The following is a 19,920-nucleotide window of genomic DNA, read 5'->3' on the forward strand; positions in this document are numbered from 1 at the left end:
CGCCTAAAGGTTCTGTCCTGCCTGGTAGTGTGGCTGCACACATGACACCTCCTAGTGCTTTTCCCCTCTTGGCAGTGGCAGGCAGTGGCTCCAGGCGGTGTCGCTGAAGGTAGGCCTGACACTGTAGGCGGTCTGGAGGTGTCTGAGGGTGGCGTTTGGGACCTGTTGCAAGTACCTGGCCATAACGCTGAAGCAGCTGGTAGACACAAGTCTTAGAAAATCTTCGGAGAGAGTAGTTTGCTGGTTTCCTGTTCTTGATTTTATACAGGATGAAGACGTTCAGCATGCACATATCAATCAAGTGCAAGAACACCTTCCTGTACCAATGACGATTTTTCCTCAGGCAGTCTATCTCTCCGATCACCATGTCAGACTTGTCCACCAGCCGCATATTGACGTTGTAGTCAATGACAGCATCAGGCATCATCACAGGCTCGCCAGTCCTTCTGTCGACCTTCCCTGTGACCAGCATTTCCCCCTTGTGTACTGTGGTGAGCACATTCACGACTCTCTTATCATGCCACCTGATCGCAAGCATCTTGTCAGATTTCTTCAGGTGCACGTCTCCCCGCTTTGACTTTTCAGCCTCTGGGAAGGCAGGGTAGTGTGCCCTATTGCTCCTGACAGTGCCACAGGATCCGACGCCGTGTTCAGAAAGGTACTTGGCGAGTTTAGGAGCTGTATAGTAATTGTCCGTATACAGGACATGATTCTCGCCAAAGTACTTTTCCAAAAGCACTTTCACCACAGAAACAGAGAATCCAAGGGGGTCAGTCTTGTCCAAATCGACATTCCTGGCAGTGTAAATGACGAAGTCTAAGATGAACCCCGTCTTGCAGTCGCACAGCACGAAAAACTTGATTCCAAAGCGGTGCCGTTTGCTTGGAATGTACTGCACAAACCGAAGACGGCCCCTGAACAAAACCAAGGACTCGTCAATCACCACTTTCTTGAAAGGGCGCAGGAACCTCGTAAACTTATCCTTGATCAAGTTCAGGATTCCCCTCACTTTCCATAATAGGTCAGTTTGGGAAGGCTCATCATTGTTCGCGAAGTGAAGGTAAGTCATGAGCTGCCTAAAACGATCGCGGCTCATGTATTTATTGAAAATTGGTGTTGGGCAAAGATCGTCTGAACTCCAGTATTCCTCCAGCTTATGTTTCCAATTGTGGGGCATCAATAACATCAACCCAATAAATACAAAAAGTTCCCTGATCGTTAGAGGCACCCATGCTGCCATCCGCGACGTGGATGGCGTGGCCGCCTCACCTTCTCCTTCGCGAACTGCAGCAGATTGCCCCTCGTACATGTTTGTCTCGGTACAAATCTGCTCCATTACCTCGTTGTCAAGGAAGGCCAACAGGTAGTCCAAGCATTCACCATCCTCGTCGACTGGGAAGTCAGCCTGAACTCCACACCCACTGTCATCAAAGGGCAGATCCTCCGGCACAAAATCTGAGCCCTCTGACCACACGAAGGCATCAAGAGTGCCCTGCCTAGGCTGGGAGGTGCTGGGGGCGGCGGGGGGTGAGGCAGGTCGTGTGGGAGTGGGTGAGGCAGGCGGTGAGACAGTGCGTGAGGCAGAGGCTGTCCTAGGTCATGTTGGTGTAGTGGTGGTGGTGGTGGGGACATTATCAGAGGGTTCAAGGTCACTCGCGGTGGCGTGACTGCCGAGTTACCTAGTGCGAGTTTCCTTACGAGCTAGCCTTACACTAGGGGACAAAGTTCTAGCTCTACCAACACGAACATTGGGCCTACGAAAACCTCTAGTACGTAAAGTAGAACGTCTACTTCCTTTTCGAGGTGGTGAAGGCGACTCAGACGACTCAGGAGACAGGGCAGCAGAAGAGGAGGACGAGAGAATGGGGCTGGGAGTGCGTGGCGGGCTGGCGGTGGAGTGACGTGGCGTAGGGGACAATGGCAGTGAGCTTGGATCACCACTCCTTTTTCTCTTTGCCCCCTTCCCATATTCCAGGCCCCTTTTCACAGGAGCCTTCCCTGTTGTGGTGCTTGGCACTGACACACTCACTTCTGGCACAGAAACAGTCACTTCTGGCCCAGACTCTGCACTTGATTGCGTGTCAGACTCTGCCAGGCTTGACCACACACTGACGTCACTCCCATAATCCATCGAGGCTTTCAATACTTCACTGGCTATTGCAGAGTCACTCAGTCCCTTAGTAGTTCCTGGTAAGGTTTTGAAGGGGGTTGAGGTCACAAAACCCTTTTTCGGAGGGCTGGAAGGCACAGACTCTGAAGAGCTTGAATTTGACATGGTGTCACCGTGGAAGATTCGCGTGGACTGACGCTAATCAGGGGCAAACCGCGCGAAAAAATCACAGTGTGACAACTGGGGAAACAAGCGTTTCCCAATAGCAGAAAGTGCTTGCGAGATGACGGCGCATGACACGTATGAGCCGTCCGCGCGTTGCCATATCGCACGACGAGGGAGGGCCGCACATCGGTGAGTGGGTGGGTAAAAAAAATGGTACTTGGCAACAACCGAGGTCAGTAGTACAAAGGTCAAGTGTGCTAAACGTAGCTCATGGGTGGCGGTACTGATAGACAATACCAGCTGGAGCCTGCTTGCCCGCGGTTATTCAAAATGAACTCAAATCGCAAACGCGACGATCCGCCGTTCTGTCCTTTGGGCCGACCGTCGCAAATGCGATGATCCGCGTTTTAGGGGTTAACCCCTTAACCGCGGGGCGTCACTTTCGTGACGCTTGGGAGCAAGGGATCATACCGCGGGGCGTCGCTTTTGTGATTCTGTGTTATTTTGAATTCACCCGGGCTTCCAAGTGGGGGCTTGTATCATCTATCAGTACTGACAATGTCCAACACTAGTCAGCACTCCTAATCTCATCTGTACTCCCATCCATTGTTGACAATTTAGCCATTTCTCCCCGTTCTTGACTCCCCTCCCTACCCCCCCTCCATTACCCTATCCTCTCGCCTGCCCAGCCATGCTACGCTAAGTAAATCTTCCCTGGAATTTTTCACTGATTTCATCCATTGAAATAAGCCCTATGTCGTATTCTTATACCAAATAATATATACAAGAAAGAAATCAGGTAAGTGAGAGTGCCATACACCTGGAATTGGCTAATTATCACCTGACAACACCTCACGTGCACTCGTTCGCTAATTTTCGCTGTTTTTTTCCCCTTGAAATATGCCGTATAATCTATTTTCGTAATAAATATACATGTAAGGAGGGAAGGGAGAAGCCTAAGTGATATTTACATTCACCTGGAACTACCTAATTTATAATGTATTGTCTAGATTACCTGCCAATCATATCAGTGCTACACAAAGCTGTTTCAAGATTTAACATTGGTAGCTCTGATTATATATCTCCTAAGTAGGCCTCTAATCTATTTTCGTAATAAAAATACATGTAAGGAGGGAAGGGAGAAGCCTAAGTGATATTTACATTCACCTGGAACTACCAAATTTATAATGTATTGTCTAGATTTCCTGCCAATCATATCAGTGCTAGACTTAGCTGTTTCAAGAAGTAATATTGGTAACTCTGAATAACCCCTAAAAAGGCCTCCAGGCTGGCTGGCCCTACGTTATCAGTGTACTCTCATCTTCCGAAGTGAGAGGACGTACGTATGTTTCATCTTGCTGACTTCAAGGCCTTTTTTCACCCCCATGCAAATGGCTCTGTGACCTTTACCTCCTACTAAACCTCGTGTGGAAAGAGGTAAAGGGCTGACAATTGATAAAAGAGTGACTACGATCTTTCTATTGAGTAAAACAGTGCAAGTGGAATTGTAAATAATGTGTAAATAATGTGTAAACAGCAAGTGAAAGTAATGAATGTAAATATACGTGAACAATGGAAAATAGTTTTATAAGTTATTTCAAGTGACAGTGCACAACACAGTGTAAATAAAATAGAAATGTAAATAACGTAAATAAAATAGAGAACGTAAATAGAAATGTAAATGAGTAGTATTATAAGAATACGAGTATATACCCTAAGAGTAATGAAAGTGAAAGTTTCACTCTAGCATGTCTGAATGCTATGAGTTATGAGAGTGAAGATGAAAGTGACATTCACTCTCATTGCCAGTATACAGGACGAGAAAGTGAATGCTACGTATTTTACTGAAAGAAATTGAATCCCTACAGTGACAATAAACTAATACTTCTGAAGGAAACTTATGGATAAAGACTGTAGATATATATAAGTGTTATATAGTAATAGAAATATAAAGCGTGAGGAGTTTTATGAATAATAAATGACAGACTACCAAGAGCGAACTAGTGCCAGTGCGACGATCAGACGCGCTCATAATTTCCATTGCTTTCACAGTGTTTTTTTTTTTTTAGTATGGATCCCAAACTACTTGAAAATTGTAGAATAGTGTTTATAGTGTTTGTATCTGGCTGTGGTAATCATATTACGGGTTGTCGGGAAGTGTAAAGTGGAGACTTCGTTACCCTACTTCAGAGGTCTCCACAAGTCCTACGGTAACCGACGAAGGCTCAACAATCATTCCAGGAGAAAGCTGAAGGTATGTGCCATAAGCATATATAATTTTATTATTCTAGGACTAATAACTGATTTTTGGCAAATATTTTTTGAGAGTCTGTCGGAGCCCAAATAACCCCGCGGCACACGCAAGTCATTGGTAAACAAGCCCGCGGTGTAGGGGTTAATGGTGGATAAGTCTCTTATTCAATCGAAGCTAGACTATGGCGCACAGGTGTATGGCTTGGTATCCGATGCCACGCTGAAAGGATTGGATGTGTTGCAAAATAAATGTTTGCAAATGTGTCTTGGAGCCGTCCGGTGTACCTGTTTAGGTCGTATGGTTCTGGAGGCGAATATTCCTCCCCTCTGTATTCGCAGTGACCACCTGGCATTATTGTACGGGTTAAGAACATCAAGGAAAAGTAATATCGGCAATGTGGCCTGTACCCCCCTGCGCAATATCACCATCTCATGCGGGGGGTGCGTTGGCCACTTGCCGTTCGTCTCCACTTACTGACTTAGGAGCTTGATGTGAACCCCAGTGACTGTGACAATTTGGTGGTTAAAAATATAGATCTTTGGGACCCACTTGGTTTCACTATTTATGTGTCGTGGCTCCCAGCATCAAAGACCAAGGCACCAGAGGCGGAGGTCCATCACTTATTTTGTAACATCATCGTGCATCACTTGGGGTCGCACCAATTGTACACTGATGGTTCCAAGTCGAGTGCATGTGTGTGTGCAAGTGTATGGTCGACCGAATGTGCCCTCAGGTATCAGTTGCCGACTCATTTATCTCTGTTTACCTCCGAACTCTTTGGTATTGACAAAGCCATAGACTATGCTCTCAATTCTAGGCATGACTCATTTGTCATATTTTCAGATTCCAAATCAGCCCTACAGGCAACTGCTTTTTGAAGTACGGATTCTAATGAGATCCAGGGCCGCATTGTTAATAAACTGCATTCATGCAACAAGTCATTCACGCTGATCTGGGTGCCTGGTCATTGTCATATCTAAGACAATGAGCAAGCAGACTTACTTGCAAAGTCGGCTGTAGAGCTCGAGGAAACTTGGGACGTTCCTCGTGATCTACGGTCGAGTCTGTCTCTCAGAAAGAAACAATAAATCTTCTGTGGCAAGGTCAGTGGCCCAAACTAAATATTCCAACATGCAAGCCGTACCTGGACGACTGGGACACTGCCAACCGTCCCAGTCGCCTGGAAGAAAAATTGTTGACTCGTTTGCGGTTTAATGCTACCATCCTAACGCACATGAAACCTTATATTTAAAAACGATTCCCACCATACTGTGACATCTGTGATGTGGTATTATCTATCAATCATATCATCCTGCGCCGTCGGCAATTTTTTCGTGAAAGGCAGTGGCGTACCTGAGGGGAGGGCGTTTTTTTTTTTTTTTTTTTTATGCTGCCCCTTGGGCCCCCAATTGAGGGGAGGCCCCCAAAAGTCCTAAAAATTTATAAGCTAATTTATATATATATATAAATAAATATATATATATATATATATATATATATATATATATATATATGTATATATATATATATAATAGGAAAAGTGTATGGTAGGATACTTATTGACAGAGTTAGAGAAAGAACAGAGAAATTAGTTGGAGAAGAACAGGGAGGCTTTAGGAAGGGAAGAGGCTGTGTAGATCAGATATTCATTCTTAGATCTTTAGTGGAAAAGTTTCTAGAGAAGGGAAAGAAGTTGTATGCGGCTTTCATGGATTTGGAGAAAGCATATGACAGGGTGGATAGACTAGGATTGTGGAAAGTGTTAAGAATATATGGAGTAGATGGGAAGTTGTTGAATGCTGTGAAGAGTATGTACGATGGTGCGAAGGCTGCAGTGCGTGTGGATGGTGAACTAAGTGAATTTTTCTCTTTGAAAGTTGGGTTGAAACAGGGATGTGTCATGTCTTCATGGTTGTTCAATCTGTACATGGATGGGGTAATAAAAGAGGTACAAGGTAGGGTAGTGGATGTTGGAGTGGCCCTGATGAGAGACGATAGTGTTTGGAAACTCCATGTACTGTTGTTTGCAGATGATACTGTGTTGTTGAGTGAAGACGAAGGGGAGCTGCAAGGCTTGGTGGATGAGTTTGAGAGAGTGTGTAAGAAACGGAATCTAAAGGTGAATGTAGGGAAGAGTAAAGTGATGGTCTTTGAGAGAGGTGAAGTCAGTGAATGTACAGCGAGGTTGGATGGTGAGGAATTGGAAAATGTGAGTACGTTTAAGTACTTGGGTAGTGTGATGAGTAAGGATGGAGGTTTGGAGGGTGAAGTGCTTGAAAGGGTACAGGAGGGAAGAAAGGTTGCTGGTTCTTTGAAAGCAGTGATAAGAAACAGGGAAGTGAGCATGGAAGTGAAAAAGTTACTACATGACAGTATTGTGATACCAACTCTAACGTACGGAAGTGAAGCTTGGACGTTGTTGGAAGGACACAAGTCAAGAGTGAGAGCAGTGGAAATAAGTTATTTAAGAGGAGCCTGTGGAGTCACATGGAGAGACAGGCTGACGAATGAGGATATAAAGGAGCGTTGTGGTGTTGATGTGGATGTGGTAGGAAGCGTTATGAGGAACACACTGAGGTGGTTTGGCCATGTGGAGAGGATGGAGGGTGAAAGACTGACGAAGAGAGTGTATGTGAGTGAGATGGAGGGGGAAAGAGGGAGGAGGAGGCCGAGGATGAGATGGAGAGATGGGGTGGAGAGGTATATGAGAGAGGGGGGTGTGAGTTGGGAGCAGGGGAGTGAAATGGCGGGGGACAGGGCGACTTGGAGGCGATTTGTTTGTGGCCACCCCAAACGGGATTGAGGCGTCTGGCAATATATATATATATATATATATATATATATATATATATATATATATATATATATATATATATATATATATATATATATACACATATATTTATATATATTGTTACGGAACAGAGAAAGATAATGTACACTTTAAGTGAGAATACTAAGAGTCACTACTGTCCCGTAAAGTTCCAGGTTCAAAACAAAAGAGTTAGGTAAAATTACAAGTTAAAGTTTAATGCACAAACTAACAACAAAACATTCAGGACTCATAAGGATAATGTAATGGCAAATAAACAGGTTAAATATATGGTTAACTGCAATAGCCTCTATTAACACGAAATTAGCAAGAGTAAATTTATCTAAGTCAGCCCTGATAAAATGAGATACCAGATAATACTCAGTGAATGGCAGATAAATTATTACAGACACAAACTATTATCAAAAATGACTGACATAAAACCCAACATTAATCAAAAACCTCACTAGGCCTAAGAATCAACCTTATGCTACACAGTACAAGAAAAAATGCAATAACAGTTATACTCAAATTACACACAGCTGCTAGATGTTTGGAGATTTCTTGAGCACTCACAACAATAATATCTGTACAGGGGAGAACAGAGATGTGAACAAAATGAGGAGCAGATCTAAGTGGCAATGATGCAGAGACTGAGCTCATTATATAGGGGCCAGGAGAGCTTGATACAACTTGTAAGAAGGACGCGTAAATGAATCCATGGGGACAAAAAGCTGAAGATCCCGCTCTGAATAACAGAGAGAACAACTTACTCTACTATAACGGTAGAAGGGGGGGACTGAGGCAGAACACGCTCGTGATCAAACATGCAGCAACTGTGCGTTAAAATTACACAAAGGATGATGAAATCATAGGCTATGTAACACCTCCCCACAAAGAAAAAAGAAATTTACAAAGGAAATTTCTTATTACTCTAAAACAATCTGTATATGGCATTACAGAACATGCAAAAGTCTTTCCTAATGTTACAAAACATGAGATCTCCCAAGCATGTTCAGTCATAGGTACTTGCCAGTATCCCTTTAACAAATCAAACTTACTTATGTACCTAGCCTTTCCGATCTTGTCTATGCAAACTTCCACACGAGGGAGAGGGTAAGTGTCTGTTTTAGTTATCTGATTAACACGTCTGTAGTCAATGCAAAGCCGCTGTGACCCACCTGGCTTAGGGACCAAAGTGACAGGAGAACTCCACTCGCTCTGACAGGGCTCAATCATCTTGTGGTCCAACAGGTAGCCAAGCTCCTTCTGGATGAGAGGAACTTTCACTGGGTTCACACGGTAAGGAGGCAATTTAATTGACTTTGCGTCTCCAACATCGACATCATGCATCAACACAGTGGTTCTTCCTGGAGTGGCACAGAACACTTGCGGGTACTCCTGCAGTACTGCCGAAAACTCCTGCCTTTCCTTGGGAGGTAGATGAGAAAGCTTAGTCTGGAGATCATTCATGATATCAGGATTCTTCCCCAAACTATCAGTCAGGCTCATACTGCATGGGAGAGCTTCACTTGCAGACTCGGGTGGAACAGCTACAGTGCAGACTGGATTATTTTCGTCCCGCCTGTGATATAAATTTAGCATGTTGATGTGACATAGTTGCTTGCTCTTTCTACGATCTGGTGTGGCGATGACATAGTTGACATCACTGAGTTTCTTCTCCACGAAATAAGGGCCACTAAACTTGGCTTGAAGAGGTTGCCCATGAACTGGTTGCAGAATCAAAACCTGATCTCCTGGCTGAAAGTGGCATAACCTGGACTTCTTATCATACCAAGTCTTCATCTTCTCCTGAGCAGCTCCTAAATTCTCTCTCGCCAGCTGTAAAGCAGTGGACAGCCGTTCTTTGAACTTCATCACATACTCCAGCAGGTTGACGTCATCTTCCTCCGACAGCCAGCATTCCTTGAGTAACTTAAGGGGTCCTCTTACTTCATGGCCAAACAGTAGTTCAAAAGGTGAGAAGCCCAGTGATTCATTTGGAGATTCTCTTGCGGCAAACACAATGAATGGAAGACCTTTATCCCAGTCTTTCTGATGTTCCAAACAATATTTCTTGAGCATCGATTTGAGTGTTTGATGATATCTCTCCAAAGCTCCTTGGGTCTGGGGATGGTAAGCTGAAGACGTGATCTGGGTGATGCCCATCTCTTTCAGAGACTGCTTGAAAACATTTGACATGAAATTACTTCCCCGGTCTGACTGTACCTCCTTGGGCAGACCAAACTTTGTGAAGAACCCTAGCATTTCCTTAACCACGTTCTTTGCTGAGATATTTGTAAGTGGAACAGCTTCAGGATAACGAGTAGCCATATCAATCAGGGTCAACACATAAGAAAATCCTGAAGAAGTCTAAGGAAGAGGGCCCACAATATCCACCAACACACGGGTGAAAGGCGCCTCAAAAGGAGGAATGGGAACTAGAGGTGCAACCTTTTCAGTCTGATTACACTTCCCCACAACTTGACAGGTGTGACAAGACTTACAATACCAGGAAACATCCCTGAAGATACCTGGCCAGTAGAAGTGTTTCAAAATGCGTGCCACAGTCTTCCTCACTCCAAGGTATCCTGCCAAACTGGAATCATGAGCCACTCTAATGATATCCTGCCTACAAACACGAGGGATGACAACTTGATATACAACCTCCCATTCACAGTCGGCTGATGCTGTTGGGGGTCTCCACTTCCTCATAAGTACTCCTGACTTTACATAATAACAAGTAGAAGGACCGGCTGACTCTTCTTCACTGTAAGCAAAGTTAGCTAGACCTTTCAACTCAGGGTCAGCAACCTGCAACTCAACCAATTTTTGACGAGACAAATTATCAACACTACGGGGTACTGCCTCATCTGGTGAGTGGTCCAAATTAGCAAGAAAAGTGTCAGCTAGGATAACATCATCATCATCATTAGCCTCTAAATCACCAGTAACTTTAGACTTAGCCCTAGTGACAGCACATGCAGGGAACACATCAGGGACATCACAATCCTGGGACACAGCCACTGGCTCACCAGGCAACTGAGGAGCTGGACACATTTGACTTCCACCAATATCATTACCAAGTAAGAAAGTTACACCTGACATTGGGAGTGTCTCAACCAACTCAACCATAACGGAACCATTAACAAAACCAGACTCTAAATTCACTCCGCACAGAGGGACAGAGAAGTAATTATTCCCTACACCTTGTAAGATTACAGTTTCATCAGAGGAATTAACATTAGAGCCTAGAACACTGGTCAGCATAAGGGATTGGCAAGCACCTGTATCACGATATATTTTAACTGATTTCCTGTCATTACTGTCCAGAGGACTGACAAAACCATCAGACAGGAAATTAGTACATGAACTCTTGAGAGTGTCACTCACGTTACTGCTCAAAAGAGGAGCTCCATCATGAGAATTTAAGTTACTCCTCAAAGCAGGTTCAGTTAACTCAGTTAAAGAATTCTGGGAACTCTCAAGAGTGGACACTAGACCAATTGACTGAATATTTAAAGACTCCTTTTTGTTCACATCACGCTGTCTCCTGAAACATTTCTCCGTAGTATGACCAAGCTTACTACAATAAGTACATTTACTTTTCTGAAATCTAGAGGTGAAGCTGGTATTTACTTCCTGAGAAACATCATCTTTATTCTCTTTCCTGTTACCTGTACTCTGAGTAGAGGCAACGTACTTACTCTCAGCTTTCCCTTTTTCTCTAGAATATCTCTTGTGAGTGAGGACATATTCATCAGCTAAAACTGCAGCATCAGACAAATTATCTATTCTTTTCTCATCAAGATATAGGCTTACATTTTTACTAATACACCTCTTGAAGTCCTCCAGCAAAATCATCTGCTTAAATTTGTCAAAATCAGAATCCACATTCTTAGAATTTAACCACTGCTCTAACAGATCTTCTTTGATTTTTGCATACTCAACATGGGATTGCTTATCTTGCTTGTAAGTTGTCCTAAATTTTACTCTATAGGCTTCAGGAACAAGCTCATAGGCCTTAAGAATCAAGCTCTTAACTACATCATAATTATCAGATTGATCCTGAGGCAAAGATGCATAAGTTACTTGAGCTTTACCGGTGAGAACAGTTTGAAGGAGTACTGGCCAATTCTGTTTGGGCCAATTAAAACCTGTAGCTACCCTCTCAAACAACTGAAAATACTTTGTTAAATCAGATTCATTAAAAGGAGGGACAAGTTTAACATTTGTAGCCACATCAAAATCATCAGAGCTAGATGATCCAGTTCCACCTTGTTTCATGCGATACTCATGGTCTGCCTGAATCCTAGCAATTTCAACTTGTGCCTCAGCCTCTTTAGAACGGGCCTCCCCTCCTTAGCCTTAGCCTCCTGCAGGGCTAGCTGTAACTTAGGTAATTCAATCTGCGTTTGCTCATTTGGAGGAGTTACATTAAACAAGCTTTCATTAATCATGTCAACAATTTGATCTTTAGAATGATGAGAGCGAACAACAATTCCCAATTGTTGAGCAACAAGCTCAAGTTCATTCTTTGTTCTGTTTTCTATATCACACACTGTTTGCACATTTGACAAAAAATCTTTGGCTTCATCAGTGTAGTAATAGTAGACATCATGAATAAGTAACAGTCACAAAATATCAAGCAATATCCTTATGATAATATCCTGAATATCCTGATAAGAGGTCGCCAAATTTATGTTACGGAACAGAGAAAGATAATGTACACTTTAAGTGAGAATACTAAGAGTCACTACTGTCCCGTAAAGTTCCAGGTTCAAAACAAAAGAGTTAGGTAAAATTACAAGTTAAAGTTTAATGCACAAACTAACAACGAAACATTCAGGACTCATAAGGATAATGTAATGGCAAATAAACAGGTTAAATATATGGTTAACTGGAATAGCCTCTATTAACACGAAATTAGCAAGAGTAAATTTATCTAAGTCAGCCCTGATAAAATGAGATACCAGATAATACTCAGTGAATGCCAGATAAATTATTACAGATACAAACTATTATCAAAAATGACTGACATAAAACCCAACATTAATCAAAAACCTCACTAGGCCTAAGAATCAACCTTATGCTACACAGTACAAGAAAAAATGCAATAACAGTTATACTCAAATTACACACAGCTGCTAGATGTTTGGAGATTTCTTGGGCACTCACAATAATAATATCTATACAGGGGAGAACAGAGATGTGAACAAAATGAGGAGCAGATCTAAGTGGCAATGATGCAGAGACTGAGCTCATTATATAGGGGCCAGGAGAGCTTGATACAACTTGTAAGAAGGACACGCAAATGAAGCCATGGGGACAAAAAGCTGAAGATCCCACTCTGAATAACAGAGAGAACAACTTACTCTACTATAACGGTAGAAGGGGGGGACTGAGGCAGAACACGCTCGTGATCAAACATGCAGCAACTGTGCGTTAAAATTACACAAAGGATGATGAAATCATAGGCTATGTAACAATATATATATATATATATATATATATATATATATATATATATATATATATATATATATATATATATATATATACTATATATATATTTATTTCGACAATCCCGGCTGAGGTATTAGATAAGTTTTGAGATTGAGGCTGGCTATGTTCTTTGTGGGGGGCCCCCCCTCCTGGAGGGGGGGCCCAGCAAAGAACCTAGCCCCCCGGTCCCCAAAATCTGTAGGTACGTCCCTGGTGAAAGGACTTCAATTATAAATCATTGTGGCGTAGCAGCCATCCACTTCACCCTTTCCACCAACCTGGGTGATGGGGACATAGTTATAACTGATAAATTGATGGCTTTCTTGAGAGAGACCGGACTGATCAGAGTGATGTGACTTTTTTACTGTACTGTTTTGGTTTTTATCAACTGTAAATATGCATATAAATGCACTTTTAATTAGGGTAGACAGTTGGTATATTTGAAATAATTCCTCCTTCCACTTATCTATTTCTAATATAGATGTCCCCTTCATTAAACCCCGTTCCTCACCTGACAGTCACCAGCTGATGAGTGCAAGTGTGCTATATAGAAAGGTATTGGGCACTTGCAGTCGATGGTGATGTGTTGGGCGAGATCTTTCATTTTTGTACATATTATTTAAAAACATTATATTGTTTAAATTATTCTAATTAGGACCGACAGTTGACGTATATGGAAATGTTCCTGACTCGTCTGGTTCCCTTTCATGTATTGATGTCCCCTATATTAGGTTGTACCTCGACTGACAATCACCAGGTGATGAGTTCAGGTATGTAATGTAGAAAGGAATTACATATGTGCAGTCGATGGTGTTCTCTTAGTTGAGATATTTTTCATTTTAACATTACTGTAGGTTTAGCTATTTGTCCCCACTGACGGGCGTCACCTTGACGTGGTGGCGGGCGTGAAGCATGGCTGGCCGTGCCACCTACTTTGAAGGCATGCCTACCTTTGTAGGGTTCGGTATTTGTCAGCCCCGTGGACCAAGCACCTCCTACATCACTGGTAGGGGAGGCCTGGTGGTGATGTTAGTCCCTGCCCAATTGCCATCTAGGGGAGGACTATTGCCTCCCCACGTGTTTGCCATGCGTGGCGTCCCATAATGCTGGGAGACGAGAGTCCTGTGGGTTGAGCGATGCTTCACGATCCGCCCTGCAGCTAGCAATACACCTCTTTGGTCCCTTATTCTGGCTAGACGGGCGGCCTGGTTGGGCCCGACCAGGTTAATCGGCTTGTCATGCGTTGGCTAGGGTCAAGTGGGCACTGCGGGGCCTGGTGGCTTCTATTGTCCTCGAGTCACCCTTGCCCAGGTCCCCCAGTGGTTACCCGCATATACTCCCCTGCTACCTCAGGGGTCGCCAGTGGTGTTTTTCCCTGGCATTAGACCTCCCCTTGTTGGGCTCCATGGTGGGTGGAGGGGTGGGGGAATGAAGCTGTTTGATAATACATGAAGGGAATAAATAAGAATTCTGTTGATGACACTGTACCTGTTCACGGACAATGTTCAGACTCTTCCATAATTGCCACTCTGGAGCCATTCCAGATCCCTGGGGACTATCCTCCTTTGCCCCAGCATTCAGCTGGGACTGGGAGGCAGTCACGTCGGGCTGGTGGGGCTCTGGGTTTTGGCCTGGTAGAGACTGTGCCGGCATCTTATGCCAAATATCTAGTGCTAAAAACCCCTCTGGGTAGGTCAGTGCTAGATATCGATACCTTTGATTTATACCATGCCGTTGTGTCTGCATGTGGAAGAGAACCTAAGATCTCCTCACAGGGAGATGGAAGCCTCCTCATTGAGGTTTCCTTCCCAGAAGAAAGCTCACGATTACAGGCTCTAACTTCTGTCTCAGGTGTGGAAGTTACCTGTGTTCCTTATGCTGCCTTTAACAAATGCAAAGGTGTGATTTTTTCCCGTGACCTCCTTCGATACCCCGAGGCACAGTTGTTGGAGGAATTAAGATCTTCTGGTGTGGTATATGTAGAGAGAATACAGAAGAAAATTGATGGTGTCCTGACCCCGACTCCCACCTTGTTTCTGACTTTTGACAGGCTAACATTGCCTACATCAGTTAAACCCCCCTGGGGGTAGGGGGGTTTTCAAGAATACTCCCCCAGTATCCCTGCTTGTCGTAAAAGGCGACTAAAAGGGTTGGCGGAGGGTTAGTGCCCCTCCCCGGAAAACAACTAACTAAAAAAACAAACAAGAAGCCTCAGACAAGGACTGACCAAACGTTGACGACCCAGGACCGGACAAAGGACTTGGTAATGTGTACATGGAATGTAAGAGGAGCGAATGATGAGGTGAAAGAGAGAGAGATTGTCCAGGTGCTTGAGGATGCGAAAGTGGATGTATGTGGAATAACTGAAACAAAATGGAGAGGAGAAAGTGTGAGAGAATGGGAGTATGGATGGGGTATATGTGCAGGAGTAGATGAGAATGAGAGGGCAAAGGAAGGAGTGTGTATAGTTGTGAGTAAAAGATGGAAGAAGAGCATAAGACAGTATGGATCAGTTGGGTCAAGGATTGTGTGGGTAAAGTTGAAAGTTGGAATACAAATGTGGGCGATTCTGTGTGTGTATGCGCCAACGCAAGATCGTGCTAGAAGAGTGAGAGAAGAGTTCTGGACAAATGTGGAAGTGTGCATGGAAAAGTTTGGAAGGAATGAGAGAGTGTTTTTGATCGGTGATATGAATGGTAAAGTTGGTAATGTGAAGGTGGATGGAATAGTTGGTGAGTGGGGTGTGCCTGCTGAGATAGATGAGAATGGGAGTGCGTTAGTGGACATTTGTGCTGGGAGGGGGTTGGTAATAGCCAATACCCTCTTCAGGCATAAAATGATCCACAGGTATACATGGCGAGTGATGAGAAGGGTGGGTGGTGAACTGAATGAAAGGAAGGCAATGATTGATTATGTGTGTGTGGATGAAAGGATGCGAAGATGTGTAAAGGATGCAAGAGTGTATAGAGGTTGGGGAAGTGGACTTTCTGACCACTACTTGGTGGTGGCCAGAATTAGGATGCAAGTAAGATGGAGGAATAGAAGAAGGGAAAGACGAGAGGAAGGAGTAGTTGCAAGGAGAGTGGAAAGGTTACAAGAGGATGAGAAAAAGGCAGAGTATAAGAGAGAAGTGGAGGAACGATTGGGCAAATATGAATTGGAGCAGATGGGAGACGTGGAAGGTGTGTGTAAGATATTTACAGAAGAAATATGTGCAGCATGTGATGTGGTGTGTGGAAGGAAGAGAAGACGGAGGGGGGTGCAAGGAACAGCGTGGTGGACTGAAGAGGTGAAACAGGCTGTGGCACAAAAGAAGAAAGCATACAATGAATGGATGAGAAATAGGGGCGTGGAAGAAGTTGAGAGGCAGAAGAGAGAGTTATATGTGGAAAGGAAGAGAGAGGTGAAAAGATTAGTAAGAGAGAGTAAGAAGAGAGTGGATGAGGAATTTGGAAGGAATTTGAGTGTAAAGTGGAGGGACTGTAAGAAAATGTTCTGGAGAGAAGTGAAAAGAGTAAGACAGGGTGGAAGTGAAGTTAGCAGGGGAGTGAAAGATAAACATGGTAGATTACTAGTGGAGAAGGGAGAAAAAGTGAGCAGATGGAGAGAACACTTTAAGGAATTGTTGAACGTAGAGGATGGAAGTAATGCGAGTATAAGTGGCTGGGGAATGGCTGGGAGAAGGAGGGAGGTGAGAAGACAGGTAGAAATCAGTAGGATAGAGGTTGTGGAAGCAATGAAGAAAGTTAAATCGGGGAAAGCCCCAGGAATTGATGGAGTGTGTGGTGAGATGCTGAAGCATGGGGGAGAGATAGTAGTAGAATGGATGTGGAAGATGTGCAGATTGGCCTGGGAGGAAGGTAGAGTCCCGGAGGATTGGAAGTCAGGTATAATTATTCCCTTGTACAAAGGAAAAGGGGAAAAAGAAGTGTGTGGTAATCATAGGGGCATTTGTCTTCTTAGTATAATAGGAAAAGTGTATGGTAGGATACTTATAGACAGAGTTAGAGAAAGAACAGAGAAATTAGTTGGAGAAGAACAGGGAGGCTTTAGGAAGGGAAGAGGTTGTGCAGATCAGATATTCATTCTTAGATCTTTAGTGGAAAAGTTTCTAGAGAAGGGAAAGAAGTTGTATGCGGCTTTCATGGATTTGGAGAAAGCATATGACAGGGTGGATAGACAAGGATTGTGGAAAGTGTTAAGAATATATGGAGTAGATGGGAAGTTGTTGAATGCTGTGAAGAGTATGTACGATGGTGCGAAGGCTGCAGTGCGTGTGGATGGTGAACTAAGTGAATTTTTCTCTTTGAAAGTTGGGTTGAAACAGGGATGTGTCATGTCTCCATGGTTGTTCAATCTGTACATGGATGGGGTAATAAAAGAGGTACAAGGTAGGGTAGTGGATGTTGGAGTGGCCCTGGTGAGAGAGGATAGTGTTTGGAAACTCCCTGTACTGTTGTTTGCAGATGATACTGTGTTGTTGAGTGAAGATGAAGGGGAGCTGCAAGGCTTGGTGGATGAGTTTGAGAGAGTGTGTAAGAAACGGAACCTAAAGGTGAATGTAGGGAAGAGTAAAGTGATGGTCTTTGAGAGAGGTGAAGTCAGTGAATGTATAGCGAGGTTGGATGGTGAGGAATTGGAAAATGTGAGTACGTTTAAGTATTTGGGTAGTGTGATGAGTAAGGATGGAGGTTTGGAGGGTGAAGTGCTTGAAAGGGTACAGCAGGGAAGAAAGGTTGCTGGTTCCTTGAAAGCAGTGATAAGAAACAGGGAAGTGAGCATGGAAGTAAAAAAGTTACTACATGACAGTATTGTGATACCAACTCTAACGTACGGAAGTGAAGCTTGGACGTTGTTGGAAGGACACAAGTCAAGAGTGAGAGCAGTGGAAATGAGTTATTTAAGAGGAGCCTGTGGAGTCACGTGGAGAGACAGGCTGACGAATGAGGATATAAAGGAGCGTTGTGGTGTTGATGTGGATGTGATAGGAAGCGTTGTGAGGAACACACTGAGGTGGTTTGGCCATGTGGAGAGGATGGAGGGTGAAAGACTGACGAAGAGAGTGTATGTGAGTGAGGTGGAGGGTGGAAGAGGGAGGGGGAGACCGAGGATGAGATGGAGGGATGGGGTGGAGAGGTATATGAGAGAGGGGGGTGTGAGTTGGGAGCAGGGTAGTGAAATGGCGGGGGACAGGGCGACTTGGAGGCGATTTGTTTGTGGCCACCCCAAACGGGATTGAGGAGTCTGGCAATAGATAGATAGATAGTTAAACTAGCTTGGCTATCCCTTCCTGTTAAGCCGTTCGTGCCGACCCCTAAGCAATGTTTCCATTGTCAGTGGTATGGTCACGTTAGCCGATTTTGCCCTCAGGCACAGGCTGGCCTTCCTGGTGTCTGTGTCTCCTGTGGTGGACCAAGCCATACCAGCGACTGTACAGGACCCCTTAAATGTTATCATTGTGGGGGTCCTCATGTTATCTTTTCTGAAAACTGTCCGAGATACTGCCTTGAAAAGAAGATCTTATCAATTTGCACATGTGAGAGGATTTCGTTTCCTGAAGCAAAAAGAAGAGCCCAGACACTCTTCTTTCAGCCAGGAGTTACTTATGCTTCTGTCCTTTCTAGAACACCAATGCGTCACCCTGTATCTCAGAGGCAGCCTCGACCCACTCCAGTACCCACGCCTTCAACTCATGATATACAAAATGCTGTCCTCATGGTTAGTACTGTTGGTGAGAATGATGCTTGCCCGCCTGCTACTCCAATTGTTTCTGCCCCCACTTCAGTGGCTGATGCCTTGCACACTTCTGTGGTGGTGGCAGACGACCACATTGGCCGGACCTCTTCTCCCGTCGAAGCCAGTATGCCCGAGGCTTAATCTGTACCTGGTAAACGTCACTGTTGTTCATCAGAGTCCTCTGAAAATGAAGACCGACCACCTAAGGTCTCTGTTGTTGACCCTTCTGTTGACACCTCTCTTATTCCCTCTGTCCAGCAGGCTGAGGGATCTAGCCAGGAGACACCTGAAGCTGATGGTTCAGCTCTGGTCCAGTCCCCACCTGGGGATGTTGGACCGCTCGTTGGTGCTTCAGATCTGAAGCATAGCATGGCCTCCTCAAATGACTCTAGACCTGTGGGCTCTACTTCCACTTCCGGGGCTTCTGGTGGGGGCACTGGTCGTCTTACACCTCCAAAAGCAGCCCCCAAACCACCTTCCAAACAAACTGATATGCGCACTCCAAGAAGGAGTGTTGTAAAACTTAATTCCCCATCCTCACGTTTGTCTTCAGATGTTAGACAGAGGGTGCGGGTTTCTGGTGCTGGGCAGGCTCCTGTGAAGGGTCTTCATAAACATCAATCCAAACCTGCTCGCTTGTCAGGCGTACAGTCCTGCACTTAACCATCATTCCTCCAATATGGATTCCATCATCCAGTAGAATCGTTGGGGTTTACGTGCCAGCTATGAGGAACTGTGTTATCTTGTTTCTCAATTTACCCCAATGTGCATGTGCATCCAGGAGACCATGGTTGGTGATACTGTTCCTTCCGGTCCTCCTGGCTACCATGCCTTTTATTCTGATCCTGTGCCAGGCCAAGTTCATCACGGAGGTGTTGCTCTCTTCCTTCGCAAGGATGTTCCATACAGTCATCTGGACATCTCCACTCCCCTGCAGGCTGTCGCTGTCTGGATGTTTTTACGTCGACAGTATACAGTTTGCAGTCTTTATCTTCCTCCTAGTGCTACTGTTGAAAGGGCGGATCTGGAGCACGTTATTCATGACCTTCCTTCTCCCTTTCTGTTACTAGGAGATATGAATGGTCACCATCCGCTATGGGGAAAGAGTGAGGCCAACTCTCGGGGTGTAATGCTGGCCTCTTTAGTGGAAGATGAGGAGTTAGGCATTTTCAATACCAATAAAATGACTTATTTCCATAGTCAGACTGGAACTTTTACTGCCATTGATTTGTCTTTATGCTCAACTGATGCTATTTTAGATTTTAATTGGGATGTGTTGAAAGACCTGTATGGCAGCGACCATTTTCCATTACTTTTAACTGCTAGTGTTGGTGGACC

Source organism: Coenobita brevimanus, chromosome 44 (genome assembly GCF_032717465.1).
Source record: "Coenobita brevimanus isolate Jiangsu-jjx chromosome 44, ASM3271746v2, whole genome shotgun sequence".
NCBI classification, from domain to species: domain Eukaryota; kingdom Metazoa; phylum Arthropoda; class Malacostraca; order Decapoda; family Coenobitidae; genus Coenobita; species Coenobita brevimanus.